The following is a 19,372-nucleotide window of genomic DNA, read 5'->3' on the forward strand; positions in this document are numbered from 1 at the left end:
TGTTTATTTTTGTTTTTATTTCCATTTCTCTAGGAGGTGGGTCAAAAAGGAACTTGCTGTGATGTATGTCATAGAGTGTTCTGCCTATGTTTTCCTCTAAAAGTTTTACAGTGTCTGGCCTTACATTTAGGTCTTTAATCCATTTAGAGTTTATTTTTGTGTATGGTGTTAGGGAGTGTTCTAAGTTCATTCTTTTACATGTAGCTGTCCAGTTTTCCCAGCACCACTTATTGAAGAGGCTGTCTTTTCTCCATTGTATATTCTTGCCTCCTTTATCAAAGATAAGGTGACCATATGTGTGTGGGCTTATCTCTGGGCTTCTATCCTGTTCCATTGATCTCTATTTCTGTTTTTGTGCCAGTACCATACTGTCTTGATTACTGTAGATTTGTAGTATAGTCTGAAGTCAGGGAGCCTGATTCCTCCAGCTCCATTTTTCGTTCTCAAGATTGCTTTGGCTATTCGGGGTCTTTTGTGTTTTCATACAAATTGTGAAATTTTTTGTTCTAGTTCTGTGAAAAATGCCAGTGGTAGTCTGATAGGGATTGCATTGAATCTGTAGATTGCTTTGGGTAGTAGAGTCATTTTCACAATGTTGATTCTTCCAGTCCAAGAGCATGGTATATCTCTCCTCTGTGTGTATCATCTCTAATTTCTTTCATCAGTGTCTTATAGTTTTCTGCATACAGGTCTTTTGTCTCCTGAGGTAGGTTTATTCCTAGGTATTTTATTCTTTTTTTTTGCAATGGTAAATGGGAGTGTTTCCTTAATTTCTCTTTCAGATTTTTCATCATTAGTGTATAGGAATGCAGGAGATTTCTGTGCATTAATTTTGTATCCTGCTACTTTACCAAATTCATTGATTAGCTCTAGTAGTTTTCTGGTAGCATCTTTGGGATTCTCTATGTATAGTATCATGTCGTCTGCAAACAGTGACAGCTCTACTTCTTCTTTTCCAATTTGGATTCTTTTTGTTTCTTTTTCCTCTCTGATTGCTGCAGCTAAAAATCTCAAAACTAGGTTGAATAACAGTGGTGAGAGTGAACATCCTTGTCTTGTTGCTGATCTTAGTGTAAATGGTTTCAGTTTTTCACCATTGAGAACGATTTTGGCTGTGGGTTTCTCATATATGGCCTTCAGTATGTTGAGGTAAGTTCTCTCTACGTCTACTTTCTGGAGAGTTTTTATCATAAATGGGTGTTGAATTTTGTCAAAAGCTTTCTCTGCATCTATTGAGATGATCATATGGTTTTTCTCCTTCAATTTGTTAATATGGTGTATCACATTGATTGATTTGCATGTACTGAAGAATCCTTGCAATCCTGGGATAAACCCCACTTGATTATGTTGTATGATCCTTTTAATGTGCTGTTGGATTCTGTTTGCTAGTATTTTGTTGAGGATTTTTGCATCTGTGTTCATCAGTAACATTGGTCTGTAGTTTTCTTTTTTTGTGACATCTTTGACTGGTTTTGGTATCAGGGTGATGGTAGCCTCATAGAATGAGTTTGGGAGTGTTCCTCCCTCTGTTATATTTTGGAAGAGCTTGAGAAGGATAGGTGTTAGTTCTTCTCTAAATGTTTGATAGAATTCGCCTGTGAAACCATCTGGTCCTGGGCTTTTGTTTGTTGGAAGATTTTTAATCACAGTTTCAATTTCAGTGCTTGTGATTGGTCTGTTTATATTTTCTATTTCTTCCTGGTTCAGTCTCGGGAGGTTGTCTTTTCTAAGAATTTGCCCATTTCTTCCAGGTTGTCCATTTTATTGGCATATAGCTGCTTGTAGTAATCTCTCATGATCCTTTGTAGTTCTGCAGTGTCAGTTGTTACTTCTTTTTCATTTCTAATTCTATTGATTTGAGTCTTCTCCCTTTTTTCTTTTTTTTTTTAACGATTTTTTTTTAATATGGACCATTTTTTAGAAGTCTTTATTGAATTTGTTACAATGTTGCTCTTGTTTTATGTATTGGTTTTTTGACCCCAAGGCATGTGGGATCTTAGCTCCCTGACCAGGGTTCGAACCCGCACCCCCTTCATTGGAAGGCGAAGTCTTAACCACTGGACAGCCAGGGAAGTCCCCTCCCTTTTTTTCTTGATGAGTCTGGCTAGTGGTTTATCAATTTTGTTTATATTCTCAAAGAACCACCTTTTAGTTTTATTGATCTTAGCTTTTGTTTCCTTCATTTCTTTTTCATTTATTTCTAATCTGATCTTTATGATTTCTTTCCTTCTGCTAACTTTGGGGTTCTTTTGTTCCTCTTTCTCTAATTGCTTTAGGTGTAAGGTTAGGTTGTTTATTTGAGATGTTTCTTGTTTCTTGAGGTAAGATTTTATTGCTGTAAACTTCTTAGAACTGCTTTTGCTGCATCCCATAGGTTTTGGGTCGTTGTGTTTTCATTGCCATTTGTTTCTAGGTATTTTATGATTTCCTCTTTGATTTCTTCAGTGATCTCTTGGTTAGTTAGTAGTGTATTGTTTAGCCTCCATGTGTTTGTATTTTTCACAGATATTTTCCTGTAATTAATATCTCGTTTCATAGCATTGTGTTAGGAAAAGATACTTGATAAGATTTCAATTTTCTTAAATTTACCAAGGCTTGATTTGTGACCGAAGATATGATGTATCCTGGAGAATGTTCCATGAGCACTTGAGAAGAAAGTGTATTCTGTTGTTTTTGGATGGAATGTCCTATAAGTATCAATTAAATTTATCCTTAATGTATCATTTAAAGCTTGTGTTTCCTTATTTATTTTTATTTTGGATGATCTGTCCATTGGTGAAAGTGGGGGGTTAAAGTCCCTTACTATGATTGTGTTACTGTTGATTTCCCCTTTTATGGCTGTTAGCATTTGCCTTATGTATTGGGGTGCTCCTATGTTGGGTGCATAAATATTTACAATTGTTATATCTTCTTCTTGGATTGATCCCTTGATCTCTATGTAGTGTCCTTCTTTGTCTCTTGTAATAGTCTGTATTTTAAAGTCTCTTTTGTCTGATATGAGAATTGCTACTCCAGTTTTCTTTTGATTTCCATTTGCATGGAATATCTTTTTCCATCCCCTCACTTTCAGTCTGTATGTGTCCCTAGGTTTGAAGTGGGTCACTTGTAGACAGCATGTGTACGGGTCTTTTTTTTAATCCATTCAGCCAGTCTGTGTATTTTGGTTGGAGCCTTTAATCCATTTACATTTAAGGTAGTTATCGATATGTGTCTTCCTATTACTATTTTCTTAATTGTTTTGGGTTTGTAATTGTAGGTGTTTTCCCTCTCGTGTTTCCTGTCTGGAGAAGTTCCTTTAGCATTTGTTGTAAAGCTGGTTTGGTGGTGCTGAATTCTCTTAGGTTTTGCCAGTCTGTAAAGGTTTTAATTTCTCTGTCAAATATGAATGAGATTGTTGCTGGGTAGAGTAATCTTGGTTGTAGGTGTTTCTCTTTCATCACTTTAAATATGTCCTGACACTCTCTTCTGTCTTGCAGAGTTTCTGCTGAAAGATCAGCGGTTAACCTTATGGGGATTCCCTTGTATGTTATTTGTTTTTCCCTTGCTGCTTTTAATATTTTTTCTTTGTATTGAATTTTTGATAGTTTGATTAATATATGTCTTGGTCTGTTTCTCCTTGGTTTATCCTGTATGGGACTCTCTTTGCTTCCTGGACTTGACTATTTCCTCACATATTTGGGAAGTTTTCAACTATAATCTCTTCAAATATTTTCTCAGTCCCTTTTTTTCTCTTCTTCTCGGGGAACCCTATAATTCGAATGATGGTGTGTTTAATGTTGGCCCAGAGGTCTCTGAGACTTTCCTCAATTCTTTTCATTCTTTTTTCTTTATTCTGCTCTGCAGTAGTTATTTCCATTATTTTATCTTCCAGGTCACTTATCCGTTCTTCTGCCTCAGTTATTCTGCTATTGATCCCTTCTAGAGAATTTTAAATTTCATTTATTGTGTTGTTCATCACTGTTTGTTTGCTCTTTAGTTCTTCTAGGTCCTTGTTAAATGTTTCTTGTATTGTCTCCATTCTATTTCCAAGATTTTGGACCATCTCTACTATCATTACTCTGAATTCTTTTTCAGATAGACTGCCTATTTCCTCTTCGTTTGTTTGGTCTCATGGGTTTTTACCTTGCTCCTTCATCTACTGTGTATTTCTCTGTCTTCTCTTTTTGCTTAACCTACTGTGTTTGGGGTCTCCTTTTTGCCGGCTGCAGGTTCATGGTTCCTGTTGTTTTTGTTGTCTGCCCCCAATGGGTAAGGTTGGTTCAGTGGGTTGTGCAGGCTTCCTGGTGTGGGTGACAGGTGCCTCTGTTCTGGTGGATGAGGCTGGATGTTGTCTTTCTGGTGGGCAGGACCATGTTTGGTGGTGTGTTTTGCGGTGTCTGTGACCTTATTATGATCTTACGCAGCCTCTCTGCTAAGGGGTGGGGTTGTGTTCCTGTCTTGCTAGTTGTTTGGCGTTGGGTATCCAGTTCTGTAGCTTGCTGGTTTTTGAGTGGAGCTGTGTCTTCACGTTGAGATGGTGATCTCTGGGAGCAATTCGTCATTTGATATTACATGGGGCTGAGAGGTCTCTGGTGGACCAATGTCCTGAAGTTTGCTCTCCAACCTCAGAGGCTCAGGCCTGACACCTGGCCGGAGCACCAAGACACTGTCAGTCACACACCTCAAAAGAAAATGGAGAAAAAGAAAGAAAGAAGAAAGGAAGGAAGGAAGAAAGAAAGAAAGAAAGAAAGGAAGGAAGGAAGGAAGGAAGAAAGAAAGAAAAGAAGAAAGAAAGAAAGAAAAGTAAAATAAAATTAAGTTATTAAAATAAAAAATGAAATATATATTATTAAAAATAAAAAAATAAAAAAATGGGGGAGCTTCAAGATGGTGGAAGAGTAAGACGTGGAGATCACCTTCCTGCCCACAGATACATCAGAAATACATCTACATGTGGAACAACTCCTACAGAACACCTACTGAACACTGGCAGAAGACCTCAGACCTCCCAAAAGGCAAGAAACTCCCCACATAACTGGGTAGGGCAAAAGGAAAAAGAAAAAACAGAGACAAAAGAATAGGGATGGGACCTGCACCACTGGGAGGGAGCTGTGAAGGAGGAAAGGTTTCCACACACTAGGAAGCCCCTTCGCGGGCGGAGACTGCTTGTGGTGGAGGGGGAAGCTTCGGAGCCACGGAGGAGAGCGCAGCCGCAGGGGTGCGGAGGGCAAAGCAGAGAGATTCCCGCACGGATCGGTGCCGACCAGCACTCACCAGCCCGAGAGGCTTGTCTGCTCACCAGCTGGGGCGGGTGGGGATTGGGAGCTGAGGCTCAGGCTTCGGAGGTCGGATCCCAGGGAGAGGACTGGGGTTGGCTGCGTGAACACAGCCTGAAGGGGGCTAGTGCACCACAGCTAGCCGGGAAGGAGTCCGGGAAAAAGTCTGGAGCTGCCGAAGAGGCAAGAGACTTTTTCTTGCTTCTCTGTTTCCTGGTGCGCGAGGAGAGGGGATTCAGAGCACCTCTTAAAGGAGCTCCAGAGACGGGCGCGAGCCATGGCTATTGGCGTGGACCCCAGAGACGGGCGTGAGACATTAAGGCTTCTGCTGCCGCCACCAAGAAGCCTGTGTGCAAGCACAGGTCACTCTCCACACCGCCCCTCCCGGGAGCCTGTGCAGCCCGCCACTGTCAGGGTCCCGTGATCCAGGGACAACTTCCCCAGGAGAACACACGGCGCGCCTCAGGCTGCTGCAACGTCACGCCGGCCTCTGCTACTGCAAGCTTGCCCCACATCCGTACCCCTCCCTCCCCCCGGCCTGAGTGAGCCAGAGCCCCCTAATCAGCTGCTCCTTTAACCCCGTCCTGACTGAGCGAAGATCAGACACCCTCAGGCGACCTACACGCAAAGGCGGGTCCAAATCCAAAGCTGAACCCCGGGAGCTGTGCGAACAAAGAAGAGAAAGGGAAATCTCTCCCAGCAGCCTCAGAAGCAGTGGATTAAATCTCCACAATCAACTTGATGTACCCTGCATCTGTGGAATACCTGAATAGACAACAAATCATCCCAAATTGAGGAGGTGGACTTTGGGAGCAATGATATATATATATATATATATATATATATATATATATATATATATATATATATATATATACGTATATATATATATATACGTATATATATACGTATATATATATATATACGTATATATATATATATATATATACATATATATTTTTTTTCTCTTTTTCTCTTTTCCCTTTTCCTCTTTCTCTAGAACCTAGGGGCAAGATGGGAATAAAGACGCAGACCTACTTGAGTATGGACTTGAGGACATGGGGAGGGGGAAGGGTAAGCTGGGACAATGTGAGAGAGTGGCATGGACATATATACTCTACCAAACGTAAAACAGATAGCTAGTGGGAAGCAGCCGCATAGCACAGGGAGATCAGCTCTGTGCTTTGTGACCACCTAGAGGGGTGGGATAGGGAGGGTGGGAGGGAGGGTGACGCCAGAGGGAAGAGATATGGGGACATATGTTTATGTATAATTGATTCACTTTGTTATAAAGCAGAAACAAACACACCATTGTAAAGCAATTATACTCCAATAAAGATGTTAAAAAAAAGTGTAAAATCTTGATATTTTTAATATTGATTATGTGTAAACATTTTGCATATATTGACCTAGATAAAATGTTATGAAAACTAATTCCACTAGGAAAAATAAAAAATAAAAAAGTAATAAAAAAAGAGAAAGAAAGAAAGAAGAGAGCAACCAAACCAAAAAAGAAATCCATCAATAACAAACGCTAAAAAGTATACTAAGAAAAAAACAAAAGAACCAAGAAAAAAAAGCGGACAGACAGAACCCTAGGATAAATGGTTAAAGCAAAGCTATGCAGACAAAATCACACAAAGAAGCATACACATACACAGTCACAAGAGGAGAAAAAGGAAAAATATGTATATATTAAAAAAAATAAGTATAGAGCAACCAAATCAACAAACAAATCTACCAATGATAATAAGCTCTAAATACTAAATTAAGATAAACATAAAAGCAGAAACAAATTAGATGCAGAAAGCAAACCCCAAGTCTACAGTTGCTCCCAAAGTCCACCACCTCAATTTTGGTATGATTTGTTGTCTATTCAGGTATTCCACAGATGCAGGGTACATCAGTTTGACTGTGGAGATTTAATCTTCTGCTCCTGAGACTGCTGGGAGAGATTTCCCTTTCTCTTCTTTGTTACCACAGCTCCTGTGGCTAAGCTTTGGATTTGGCCCTGCCTCTGAGTGTAGGTTACCTGAGGGCGTCTGTTCCCTGCCCCGACAGGTCAGGGTTAAAGTAGCAGCTGATTAGGGAGCTCTGGCTCACTCAGGCCGGGGGGAGGGAGGGGTTCGGAATTCAGGGTGAGCCTGCAGCGGCAGATGCCATCGTGAAATTGCAGCAGCCTGAGGCGCACCGTGTGTTCTCCCGGGGACTTTGTCCCTGGATCGCGGGACTCTGGCAGTGGTGGGCTGCACAGTCTCCCGGGAGGGGAGGTGTGGAGAGTGACCTCTGCTTGCACACAGGCTTCTTGGTGGCTGCAGCAGCAGCCTTAGAGTTTCATGCCCACCTGTGGGGTCTGTGCTGATAGTCGCGGCTCGCACCCGTCTCTGGAGCTCCTTTAAGTGGTGCTCTGAATCCCCTCTCCTTGTGCAACCCAAAACAATGGTCTCTTGCCTGTTAGGCAGTTCCAGACTTTTTCCCGGACTCCCTCCTGGCTAGCTGTGATGCACTAGCCCCCTTCAGGCTGTGTTCATGTGGCCAACCCCAGTCATCTCCCTGGGATCCGAACTCCAAAGCCCGAGCCTCAGCTCCCAGCCCCCGCCCGCCCCGGCGGGTGATCAGACAAGCCTCTCGGGCTGGTGAGTGCTGGTCGGCGCCGAGCCTCTGTGCGGGAATCTCTCCGCTTTGCCCTCCGCACCCCTGTTGCTGCGCTCTCCTCCGTGGCTCTGAAGCTTCCTCCCCGCCCACCCACTGTCTCTGCCAGTGAAGGGGCTTCTAGTGTGTGGAAACTTTTCCTCCTTCACAGCTCCCTCCCACTGGTGCAGGTCCCGTCCCTATTCTTTTGTCTCTGTGTTTTCTTTTTTCTTTTGCCCTACCCAGTTATGTGGGGAGTTTCTTGCCTTTTGGGAGGTCTGAGGTCTTCTGCCAGTGTTCAGTAGGTGTTCTGCAGGAGTTGTTCCACATGTAGATGTATTTCTGATGTATCTGTGGGGAGGAAGGTGATCTCCGCATCTTACTCCTCCACCCTCTTGAAGCTATCTCAGTGTTTGTGATTTCTATTGATGATAAAGTAAGAAGTACTGCTATTCCACATTTGTGGTTTGTTGCTTACATTCATAACTAAAGGAAGTTAGTGAAAAACTAAATATACATTTGTTTTCTTTTTACATTCATGGGCCCCTCTCCAACCGCAGGTTAAGAAAATCTGTTTAAGGTACTTGAAAAGATGCTCAACATCACTAATTATTAGAGAAATTCTAATTGAAACTACAATGAAGTATCAACTCACACAGGTCAGAATGGCTTTTATCAAAAAGTCTACAAATAATAAATGCTGGAGAGGGTGTGGAGAAAAGGGAACCCTCCTACACTGTTGGTAGGAATGGTAATTGGTGCAGCTACTATGGAGAACAGTATGGAGGTTCCTTAAAAAACTAAAATTAGAGCTACCATATGATCCACCAATTCCATTCCTAGGTACATATCCAGGAAAAAACAGAAACTATAATTCGAAAAGATACATGCTCCCCAATGTTCATAACAGCACTATTTACAACAGCCATGACATGGAAACAACCTAAATGTCCATTGACAGATGAACAGATAAAAAAGACGTGGTATATATGTACAATGGAGTATTAGCCATAAACAAGAATGAAATAATGCCATTTGCAGCAACATGAATGGACCTAGAGGTTATCATACTAAGTGAAGTAAGTCAGAGAAAGATAAATATCATATGATATCACTTATACGTGGAATCTAAAAAAATGACACAAATAAACTTATTTACAAAACGGAAACAGACTCACAGACATAGAAAACAAACTTATGGTTACCAAAGGGGAAAGGGGGGAGGGATAAATTAGGAGTTTGGGATTAACAGATACACACTACTATATATAAAATAGGTAAACAATAAGGGCTTACTGTATAGCACAGAGAACAATATTCAGTATCTTGTAATAACTTATAATGGAAAAGAATCTGAAAAAGATTTTATATATATATACATATATGTTTGTGTGTATCTCTATATCTATATCTATATCTGTGTCTAACAGAATCACTCTGCTGTACACCTGAAACTAACACAACATTGTAAATGAACTATACTTCAATTAAGAAAAGAATACCTGTTTAGTGAGATAATGGAATGCATGAGCTTTGGGACACCTTGCATGAAAAAATATGGGTGTGTGTACACAAACACAGACACACAGACACACACACGATATTTTTGCTACTATGTCTGACATGGACTGAACACAGACTATTTAAAATCATAGTGTTGATGAGAATGAGTACAGCTAGCTAGTGTTAGCATTTAAAGATAGAGCCATATGCTTTGGCAATCAGCTAGACAGAGGATAGTTTTAAGGTTTACTAATGAAAATATAAGAGTCTGTTTAAGAAATGTGGCTGGCTAAATGGACCCAGAACTTTCACACTTTCTCTGTGAGAGGATCTCATCTATTCCAGAGCATGAACACGTAGGTGAAAGAAGGCCAAGTTCTGTAATATAGAGCATCACAGCAATAATTCTGGCCTGGAAAGGTTTCAAAGCAGGTGTTACCATTCACCCACCGAGACCATAAAAAACCCAATAAAAGATATCAGTGTTTTCCAATCTGCTACATGTGTGTTTTGAAGAAGATGTTCAATTAAAAAAAAATGTTTCTGTGGTCAGATAAGCTTGAGAAATTCTGCATTCTAAATATCTTCTGTCAGTAATTCACAGCATATTAGCCTTGGCTGAGAAATTCATAGGTAAGGAAACCTTTTCAGTTTTGTTTTATGCATCAGAATCTCTTGGGAGCCTTAAAGAAATACTTGAAAAATACCCACCACTCAGAGATTATGATTTAACTGGTTTATGGTGGGATATTTAACAAAAATTTCCTCAGGTTGAAAGGCACTGGTGAACCCATCATTTTGAAAAGCTTATGTCACCGTAGACCTTGCATTGGTTTCCTGAGGTGGCTGCAACTTAGTACCATAAACTGGGTGGCTTAAAACAACAGTTCTCCCACAGTTCTGGAGGCCAGAAGTCCTCCAAAACTCAAGGTGTCAGCAGGACCATGGGCTCTTCAAGGCTCTCAGAGAGAATCTGTTCTATGCCTTTCTCTTAGCGTCTGGTGGGCCTGCAACCCTTGTGATTCCTTGGCTTGCGGCCCCATCACACCAAGCTCTGCCTCCATCATCACGTGGTGCTCTCCCTGTGTGTCTCTCTCCTCTTCTTATAAGGACACCAGACATATTGGATTAGGGCCCACCCTACTCCATCCAGTATGACCTCATTTTAACTGGGTTACAACTGCAAAGACCCTGTTTCCCAATAAGGTCACATTCAGAGGTACCAGGGTTAACAGTTCAACATTTCATTTAACGGGGACACAAGTCAACCCCTTTCAGATCTCTTTTGGGGAGAATCCTTGGAACACACTTTGAGAAATGCTGCCCACTAGAATTTTAAATTTTGTGCAATGTAGCTTCCTGGTAAAACCGCCAAGATGCATTATTGACACAGTCTATTCCCTGGTAACTGAACAATTTGAACTGTGTACAGAATTGTTGAAGGAATCCGGTGCTGCAGGATGTTCTCCTGTGAAGATGATTTTGGTTTTAGAGTGGTTGATCTAAAGCCATTCTTTCTGACCTGAATGAGCTTGCCAGACAGATCATCTGTTGTGACTACACCCACTCTGGACAATAAACAGCCATCATCAGTGGAGAGAAGGGTACTTACCTAGGCATCCTCAACAGTAGGCAGGCCTGCTGACAGGTGCATATTTAAAAGAACAAAGCCCCCAATACACCTTCCTGTCACAGCCCTAGAAACTGTCACCTAGGCAGAGAAGGGCTGAGCACCTGATTCTCCTGATGTTCCAGGTAGCATTGAAGTGGAGGTTTTTTATTACCTGAAGGGCAGAGTGGTCCAGTGGAAAGACAGAACTAAGATTGAAACTCAGGCTCTGCCTCTAAGGCCTGGGCTTTTTCCAGAGTTGCACTGTATTTCTCTGAAAACAATGACGACACTCGCTTTACAGGATTGCTGTGGGGATTAAATGAGATACTGTGGGCGAAAGTGCTTGTAAATGATAAATTTAGAAAAGAACGGAATCATTATGGAGGAATATAGAACCAACTTAAATGTTGGTATTATTATCAAGGAGTGTAAAACCGATCATCAGCACTGGCTTTGGACAACATTATGAAGTCAAGTTCATGGTTGAATGCCTCCCTGCTCCCCATTCTAAGTCATTTCTCTTCTTAAATCTTACCTGCCTTTGCTAAATGCAGCTCTGTTGTTGAACTGCTGATCTTAGTTTGTGTGGTTCTGGCTGTATAAATGGAATGGCTGCTTTCAACAACCCTGTTATTAGGGTCAGAGGAGGGCTCTGGTTGGGAAACAGGAGGAAGCAACTCCTTCCTGTAATCAGAAGACTGAGATGTTTGGCAGGGGCTGCAGAGAGGGGGAGGCACCTAGTGGATGTCCTGCTTGCCCTTGGAGACAGATTTTTTTGGCAGCCCAGCCCCTGAGGATCCTTCTGGGTTTTGATAGGATAGGTCTTAGGGAATAAAAAATGCTAGGTCCTGTCACTGCAGGGAGCAGCGCCTTCTCCCACGGGTGTGTGCTTGGAGGTCAGAGTGACAGATACCCAGTGGACAGTGATATAAAAAGAGAGGGTAAAGTGTTACCTTAAAAAAAAAAAACAAAAAACTTGAAGAAATCAGAAAGCAATTCTTGTCCTAAATGTGTCATCAACTGGTCTACTCTAGAATCTGAATTTCCATCCCTGGGAGTCCTTTCTTTTGGGTTGAGACTCCTTGGTGCCAGGATTTCTTTCCTAAAATGAAAATATCCCTGGGGGTGTGTGGATGGATAGGTTATGTCTTAACATCTCTCAGTCCATAATATTTGGCGATACATTTATTTATTTATTTATTTATTATTTCCAGGGAAAGAAGAGGTGATTTATTTAGTTATTTTTTTAGAGTCCACATATAAGTGACATCATGCACTGTTTGTCTTTGTCTTATTTCAGTTAGCATAACGTCCTCCAGTGGTGATAAATTTATTTATTAGCTGAAGAGCCTTGGGAACCTTGCAACCAAGTTCTAAGCCCCACAGTGTCTACCCCAGTGCAGTCCCTCTAACAGATCTTTGGTAAATTTCTCCAGAATTACCTTTGGATTAAATGAGATATAGACTCACGATTCTATGAAGGAGACAAAAGGGGAGAGATGATATCAGTGTATGGAGTGCTACTTGGGGGCTTTATACTTTGGAGGAAAGAGATTCAAGAAACTGCAAAGAGAAAGCAGTGGAGTGTCAAGGATCTGAAGACTGGAAAGATTTGTGTTTGTGTTCTAATTCTGCCACTTACTCTGTGATCACATGCAGGTCATGTTAATCTGTCTGGTCTTGGTTTTGTCAACAGTAAATTGGGAGCACTGATATCTTAATACCTCATAGAACTGTTGTGAGAATATAAAGATACATTGGCAGTACAGTTTCCTTATAAATGGTGAAAGGACAGACACATGTTACTATTATTATTATTATTATTAAAGGCAGAACATACTCAGGGCTACTATAAGTAACTTCATGTTTGTTTTCAAGTGACACATGGTGAAGCTGACTAGCTCTTGTGTCTGGGGAGGTATGTAAATCTGTTACATGGAAGTGTTAGCATACTGTACAGTGGGGAATCTATGTTCGCTTGGAGTCCAAGGACTGAGTTCCTTCCAAATCAGGTTGAAACTGTCTCCACAGTGCTGATCCTCAAAAGAAACACAGACAGAGATCTGTTGGAGAGACGAGACCTACTTCATCATATGGCTGTGCCCATCGAAGTGAAGCAGGCAGCCGGCCCTTTGCAGAGAATATTGAAGACAGCAAACATGGGGAGGGCATCAGATGGTGGAGACGCAGCACGTCTAAGGAGAGTGCTTTGGCCAAACACCAACCTGGCTGTGTCACAGCATCAGTGGCCTGAAGAAAGGGGGTCCCCGACTCAGAGGGCAGCCTGGCATGGGGCAGAAGAGAATCTGAACACACAGAGCACTTCTTCAACCACCATGGATCTGGGTCTCTCCCAGCTCCTCAGGGTGGAGAAACCGGAGGCTGATAACAGAGCTGCCGTATGGCCTTATCATTCCTTCTAGACAGGTACGTGTTGTCCTTGAGTATAGTTTGCCCTCAGAGTTTGCATGAGTTCATTTTGGACCAATCCATTTGTTGTTTTCATAAAATCCTAAGTGAAAGAAATGTATGTATGTGGTTCTATGTGATCCGGTTGGATGCTACAATCAGACTCAAGATTCCAGAGCCTCCAAAGATGGCTAAGCCAGGTCAGGAGCTTCTCTTCAAGAATGCCGTCATGGACTGAACACTTATCACATGATAATGGGTGTACAAAGGGTTAAAAACACAAGGAGGAAGGAAATATTTGCTGCAGTGGAGGAACTAAGGAAGACTTCACGGAGGTTGTGGCACTTGAGAAGGGTCTTAAAAAGAGAGTGGGATTTTTGACATACAGGGATGGGCTCAGGTGCAGAGAATGGGGTGAGGTCCAGGGAAGATGGGGTGGAGGTGGTTCTGGATCGGAGATCCTGAGCAGCAGAGAGGCAGAGACTCATGTGGCATGGGGGTAGGAGTGGAGTGGTGACCAAACAGTGGGAAGAAGAAACGGGAGGGCTTGGGAGACCTGCCTTGTTGATGATTTTGTCCGCTAGGGGAAGAACAGAGGTGGTAGTCTTGCCTCAGAGTGATGAGACCCATTCTCACATGCAGGGCGGAGTGATGGAGTCAGCTCTCCAAGGACAGGCATCCAGAGACTTCCTGCCTTGATCAGTGGTCTTGTGTATGACATGGACATGTCCCTTACCTTATCCGTATCCTCGGGGGCTCCTCCTCACATGATTTACCTGCTCCCTGCTCTGCTAGTAAAATAGGGTTTGGCATTTTTCTGGATTTTCCAGAAGGAGCGCCTTATACTTTTCAAATGCTGAGTATTATCATATCTGCTAAGCAGATGGAGGAGAGCTTAAAGAATCTAGAGCAGCAAGAGAGGAAGAGCTCTGTGCTGGTGGTCTCGGGGACCCAGAGCTCTCATCCTTCATCTGCCACTTACTTACTACCTGTGTGACTCTTTCACCTCGCTGTGTCTTCACCTGTCAGGAGAGAAGACTGGAAAGGATGGTCAGTAAGAGGGCTTCCAGTTCTGGAAGTCAAAGTTTCTATGTTCTGTCTACCTGGTGGGGTGGCAAACTTGACCGCCCCAAAGTATGGCAAAGGCTGATGCTTGCCCCATGCACACTCAGACAGGGTGGGCTTCTAGAGCCAGACCATTCTGAAAAACAAACCAGCAAGAAGCTTGCTGGGAACAACCCAGATTGCTTGGTTAAACCTGGCACTGTGTCTGCAGGTAAAGTTTTAGGAAGGAACACCTCTCCAAACCCCAGACAGAGGAAGGAGCTAGTGCAAAGATGGAGACTGCTAAGTGGGGAGAGAAGGAAGAGAAGTTTTCGGTGGCTACCTTTGGACTTTGAGAATTAGAGGTCATTCAGCCATGTCAGTCTGACCTCTGGATCCACACATTCCAGGGCGAGCTGTCTCAATAGAGTGTGAGTCACCCTCTCTCCTTTGCATTTTCCCAATGAAAACTTCCCTCCAAGACATTCGAGTAGCGGAAATGATTGCATAATTGCACCCCTGTCTGCTGTTGCCACGCTCTCCAGCTGCTCTCACCATTTACTCCCCCTCAATACCTGTTCACTTTCCAGGGGGAAAGGGTGTGCAAGAAAAATGTTGCTGAAGAAAGGTCACGTCCAGGGAGTGAGAGCAACGCAGTCTGCATTGAGATTGCCCCGGGACGTCCCTACCCCTGCAGGATGTTGGCTGGCCCAGAAACCAACCCCACTAATTAAATCATCCCTTGGTCCCTGGGGCAGACTAGCCTTGACCTTTGTTCCTTGCCCTTCCCCCCATCTCCCCACAGGCCAGGATTGCAAACGTGGTCACGCAGAACGTTGGCCACCCCAAACGTCTATGAGAAAGTCCCCTTCCTGGCATTCCCCAGTAGCTGTGTGACATATCAAGGTTACCTTGAAAGGAATGCAGAGGGGGGGAGAATCTATCCATCTATCAAGATGTGAGTCACCAGCGTGATGTCATCTGAATCTCAACCTGATTCCATTAGTTTTGACTGTGTAAGCACATAATACACCAGAAGCAAATGGAACACGTCCAGCTGCAGAGACATACTCACTCAGACATAGACACACACATGCACTGACACACATACACACACACACACACATGCACGCATGCATTCACTGGTCTAATATGCCCTGGTACAGCTCCTATGAGTGCAACACCTGGCGGTGGAGGGGGGTGGCTTTTTTGGGCAGTGTTAGTGAGGGTGACCTTCGGATGGGGGTCTGTAGGCTGCATGGAATGGAAGGCAACACGAGACCTTGGCACCCCTCTCTCTTGAAAGCATGGCAGCGCTTACACAGTTAGGCTTAATTATGTCCTGCTCTGCCTTCACTGAACGTGTTCCATGCGGTCTGGCTTTCTCTCCCCGTGCCTTTCACGGGCTCTTTTCCTGATGCTCTAAACTTGACTGGCTTCCTGCTATGGTTTTTGGAAGCCAGCCATGGAGGCCGCCATATGGCCAAAGGCCCACTTCCCTGGCATTATCTGGGTCCTCCCTATTCCTAGAGAAGGTTAGTCTCTGCCCACTGCCCCGTGGGTCTTTAGGGGGAATCTTTATGACTTTAAGTTCAGCTCTGTTGACAGAGGCCACTGGGGCAACCGGTGTTGTGGCTGTAACACTGAGCTGGAGCCAGGAGATGTGGGCTTGAGACTCAATGCTTCTCCTGGCCTCAGTTTCTTCCTCTAAAAATGGGAATAAGAAAATCTGCCCAGCCTATAGAGCTGCTCAATAGATGGTTGCACAATAGAAGACTCTAGAAGGCATGTGACCATGGTGTCAACAGAGGCCCTGGAGTGAAATGAGTCAGACAGAGAAACAAATACTGTCAGATCTCACTTATATGTGGAATCTAAAAAAAAAAAAAAAAGCAAACCAAACTCTTAGAAAAAAGAGATCAGATTCTTGTTGTTATCGGAGGCAGAGGGTGGGGGGGGGGGTGGAGGAGGGGGGAGGGGTGTGGCAGGGATGGAGAAGGTGGTCAAAAGGTACAAATTTTCAGTTGTAAGATAAATAAGTCCTGGGGATGTAATGTATATGATGACTATAGCTAATGCTGCTGTACGATACAGAGGAGAGCTGTCAGGGGAGTGGATCCTGGGAGTTCTCATAACAAGGAGGACATTTCTTCCTTTTTCCTTTCCTTCTTTCTTTTCTCTTTATTATATCTACATGAGAGATGGATGTTGGGCCGAACCTATCGTGGTTCATTTCACAGTATATGTAAATCATTTCACAGTATATGTAAATCAAACCATGATGCTGTGTGTGCCCTAAACTTATACAGTGATATATTACAACTGTTTCTCAATAAAACTGGAAAAAAAGCCTCATGATGTCCAGTGCAACTTATCCAATAAAGAACAGAAGTAGGGGTAAAATATTTTAAAAGATTTTCCTCTTCTGAAGCAAACATGCATTTAAAAAAAAAAAACATGTATTTTAGTTATATCATTCAGCATCCACTTAAAGAGCAAACTGGGTAATTAGGTTTCTATTGTAAATATATTTATTTATTGAAATTAAATTTTATTTTTAATATTATAAGTTTAAATAGCACAATGGAATATTATAGTATTTTAGATAGCAAAATGTCATACATAAAATTTTTGATGCACGTGTCAAATGATTTTAAAATAAAACTGTTAGATGTAGAATTTTTTTATAGCTTTAGCATGAGATGTTAGCAATTGATTCTATAGCTTTTTATTGGGATTAGCAATCCATTTGTGCAAATGAAAATTGATATACATGACATAAAGACAAATAAATGTGGGCAGAGGGCAAGGATCAACATAGATCCTTGGAAGGATCATAGTGGGAGTTTAAGAGGCTATGCTGTGTCTCCTTTACTAATTCTCTTTTTCCCCCAGTTGTATTGAGACTCTTAACACTCATTTTAACCATTAGTGTTTACCTCACCTCTCGATCATCCTCAAGGCTTCTCCCACTCCATCCTTCTCCAGCTATCAACACAGTGGTGAACAGCTGGACTGGCATTGGCTTGTGGGAAGAATGCAGCTACAGTACCACGCTTTGGCCAGGCAGAGTTAAGTGGGTGATCCTCCACCACTGTGAACCCCTAGGGGACCCTGGGTGTTTAGGGAGTGGAAACTGAGGCATCCTAGGAATGGAAGAGGATTCTGGGGACATTCAGCTTTGGGGAAAAGTCTCTGCATATAGGAGAAAGCAATGCTTCCCCACCTGGCTGTGCAAGAGAATTTCCCCAGGGTTTTTTTTTTTTTTTCTAAATTGAAGTATTGTTCATTTACAATGTGTGTTAGTTGTGTTAGTACAGCAGAGTAATTCAGCCGTATATATATTCTTTTTCAGATTCTTTTCCATTATAGGTTATTACAAGATATTGAGTGTAGTTCCCATCCCCAGGGCTTTTGAAAAATATGGATTCCCAGGCCCCATTTGCAGAAACTCTAATTCAACAAATCTGGAGTGGGGCCTTGAACCTCTATTTAAAAAAAATAAACATTTAATTTTGGAATAATTTTAGATTCACAGAAAAGTTGCGAAGATAGTTTATATTTTAATCATTTTTAATTGTGAAATATAAAACACATATAGATAAGTGCCCCAAACAAAAAAAATACCTTGATGATTTATCACAAAGTGAATGCCTGTGTCATTACTGCATGGCTAAGTAATAGGACATGGCTTCCAGAAGCTTCCCCTCTGGCCCTACTTTTTTCTTCCCACCCAAAGTTTTACCACTTAAGTATGCACCCCTAAACTTGTGGTTTAATTTTTCATCACTAAACACTAAGTATAATTTTACCTATTTTGAACTTTTCATAAATGTAATCACACTGTATGCATTCTTTTTGGTCTGTATGCATTTTTTTTTTTTTTTTTAAGTTTAGCACCATTTATTCAGAAAATGCTTTTGGAAAGCTGTGCTCTAGAATATTCAATTTTCTGAATGCATCCAAATTTTCCCATTTTACTGTTGATGAACTTTTTTAGTTTTTGCAGTTTTTGGCTATTGTGAATAATGCTGAGAATATTTTGGTCTCTGGTGCACATGTGCAAATATTTATGTTGGGTGTACACCCAAGAGTAGAATTGTAAGGCCATAGGTGTGCATACGTTCAGCTTTAGTAGGTAATATCACACTGTTTTCTTAATATCAATATTTATAATATTTATGATTTCTTAAAATTGATACTCCTACCAGAATCACTTTGAATCTAATGGCTCAAATTGTGTAGCAGTAGAATGGACTCTCAGGAGAAATACCTCATCAGGTAGAGAGTGCCCTGTCTTTAGAGGTATTCAAGTTGATGCTGAACAGGTCTTTGATTTAGCAGCTCTGAAAAGAACTCCTGGACTTAGTAGGAAGTCTTCCTAAGTGATGTAGAAGGTCCTTTCCAACTGTAAGAGTCTCTGATTTCATGCCTTTTCATAGCCATGTTTGGTTAGATACATGCTGAACAGTTAAATTCTTCATAGTTAGGCAGAAGGAGAGAGAAAGTGCTGGTGCCAGAGGCTCGGATCAAACACAAGTTGGATCGTTAGCCCCTGAGTAATTGAGTTAGTTGTCTTGATGATCAATGAAACACCTCGTGCTCACTTAAACCCACTGTTCCTACCTCAGCTCTTGGGATAATGGGAATGATGGCTACTCAGTGTCACCCTCTGCAGACATTTATATGTCCTCCTTATTTCTACTTTAATGGCTTTATTGGCTATGTGCCTATTATTGTAACTGTCTCAAATCATTTTGGGAAGCAGGTGTGTCATAAGTTATAACACAGTAAAAATGCCCTCACTCTAACATTGCCTAGTAGTCTGCTTTCATCCGTCTTCATGCTATCTCTCTCCACCTATTCTTCCTGCTCCCCCTGGAATTCCCTTATATCCTTGAGGGGTTTGGAAATGAAG

At 42.1% G+C, this 19,372-nt stretch overlaps 1 protein-coding gene across 1 annotated transcript in view; it reads left to right on the plus strand.

Annotated features, from left to right (window-relative positions):
* GFRA2 (GDNF family receptor alpha 2) overlaps positions 1-4,762 on the plus strand; it is a 303,828-nt gene extending 299,066 nt beyond the window's left edge. The window contains exon 10 of the transcript XR_014248092.1: positions 4,467-4,762. The gene's annotated coding sequence lies outside the window, so the exon portion shown is untranslated. The remainder of the gene's footprint in view (positions 1-4,466) is intronic.
* Positions 4,763-19,372: the final 14,610 nt, after the last annotated feature.

This window comes from Balaenoptera borealis (genome assembly GCF_965194805.1).
Source record: "Balaenoptera borealis genome assembly, chromosome: 8".
In the NCBI taxonomy this organism is placed as follows: domain Eukaryota; kingdom Metazoa; phylum Chordata; class Mammalia; order Artiodactyla; family Balaenopteridae; genus Balaenoptera; species Balaenoptera borealis.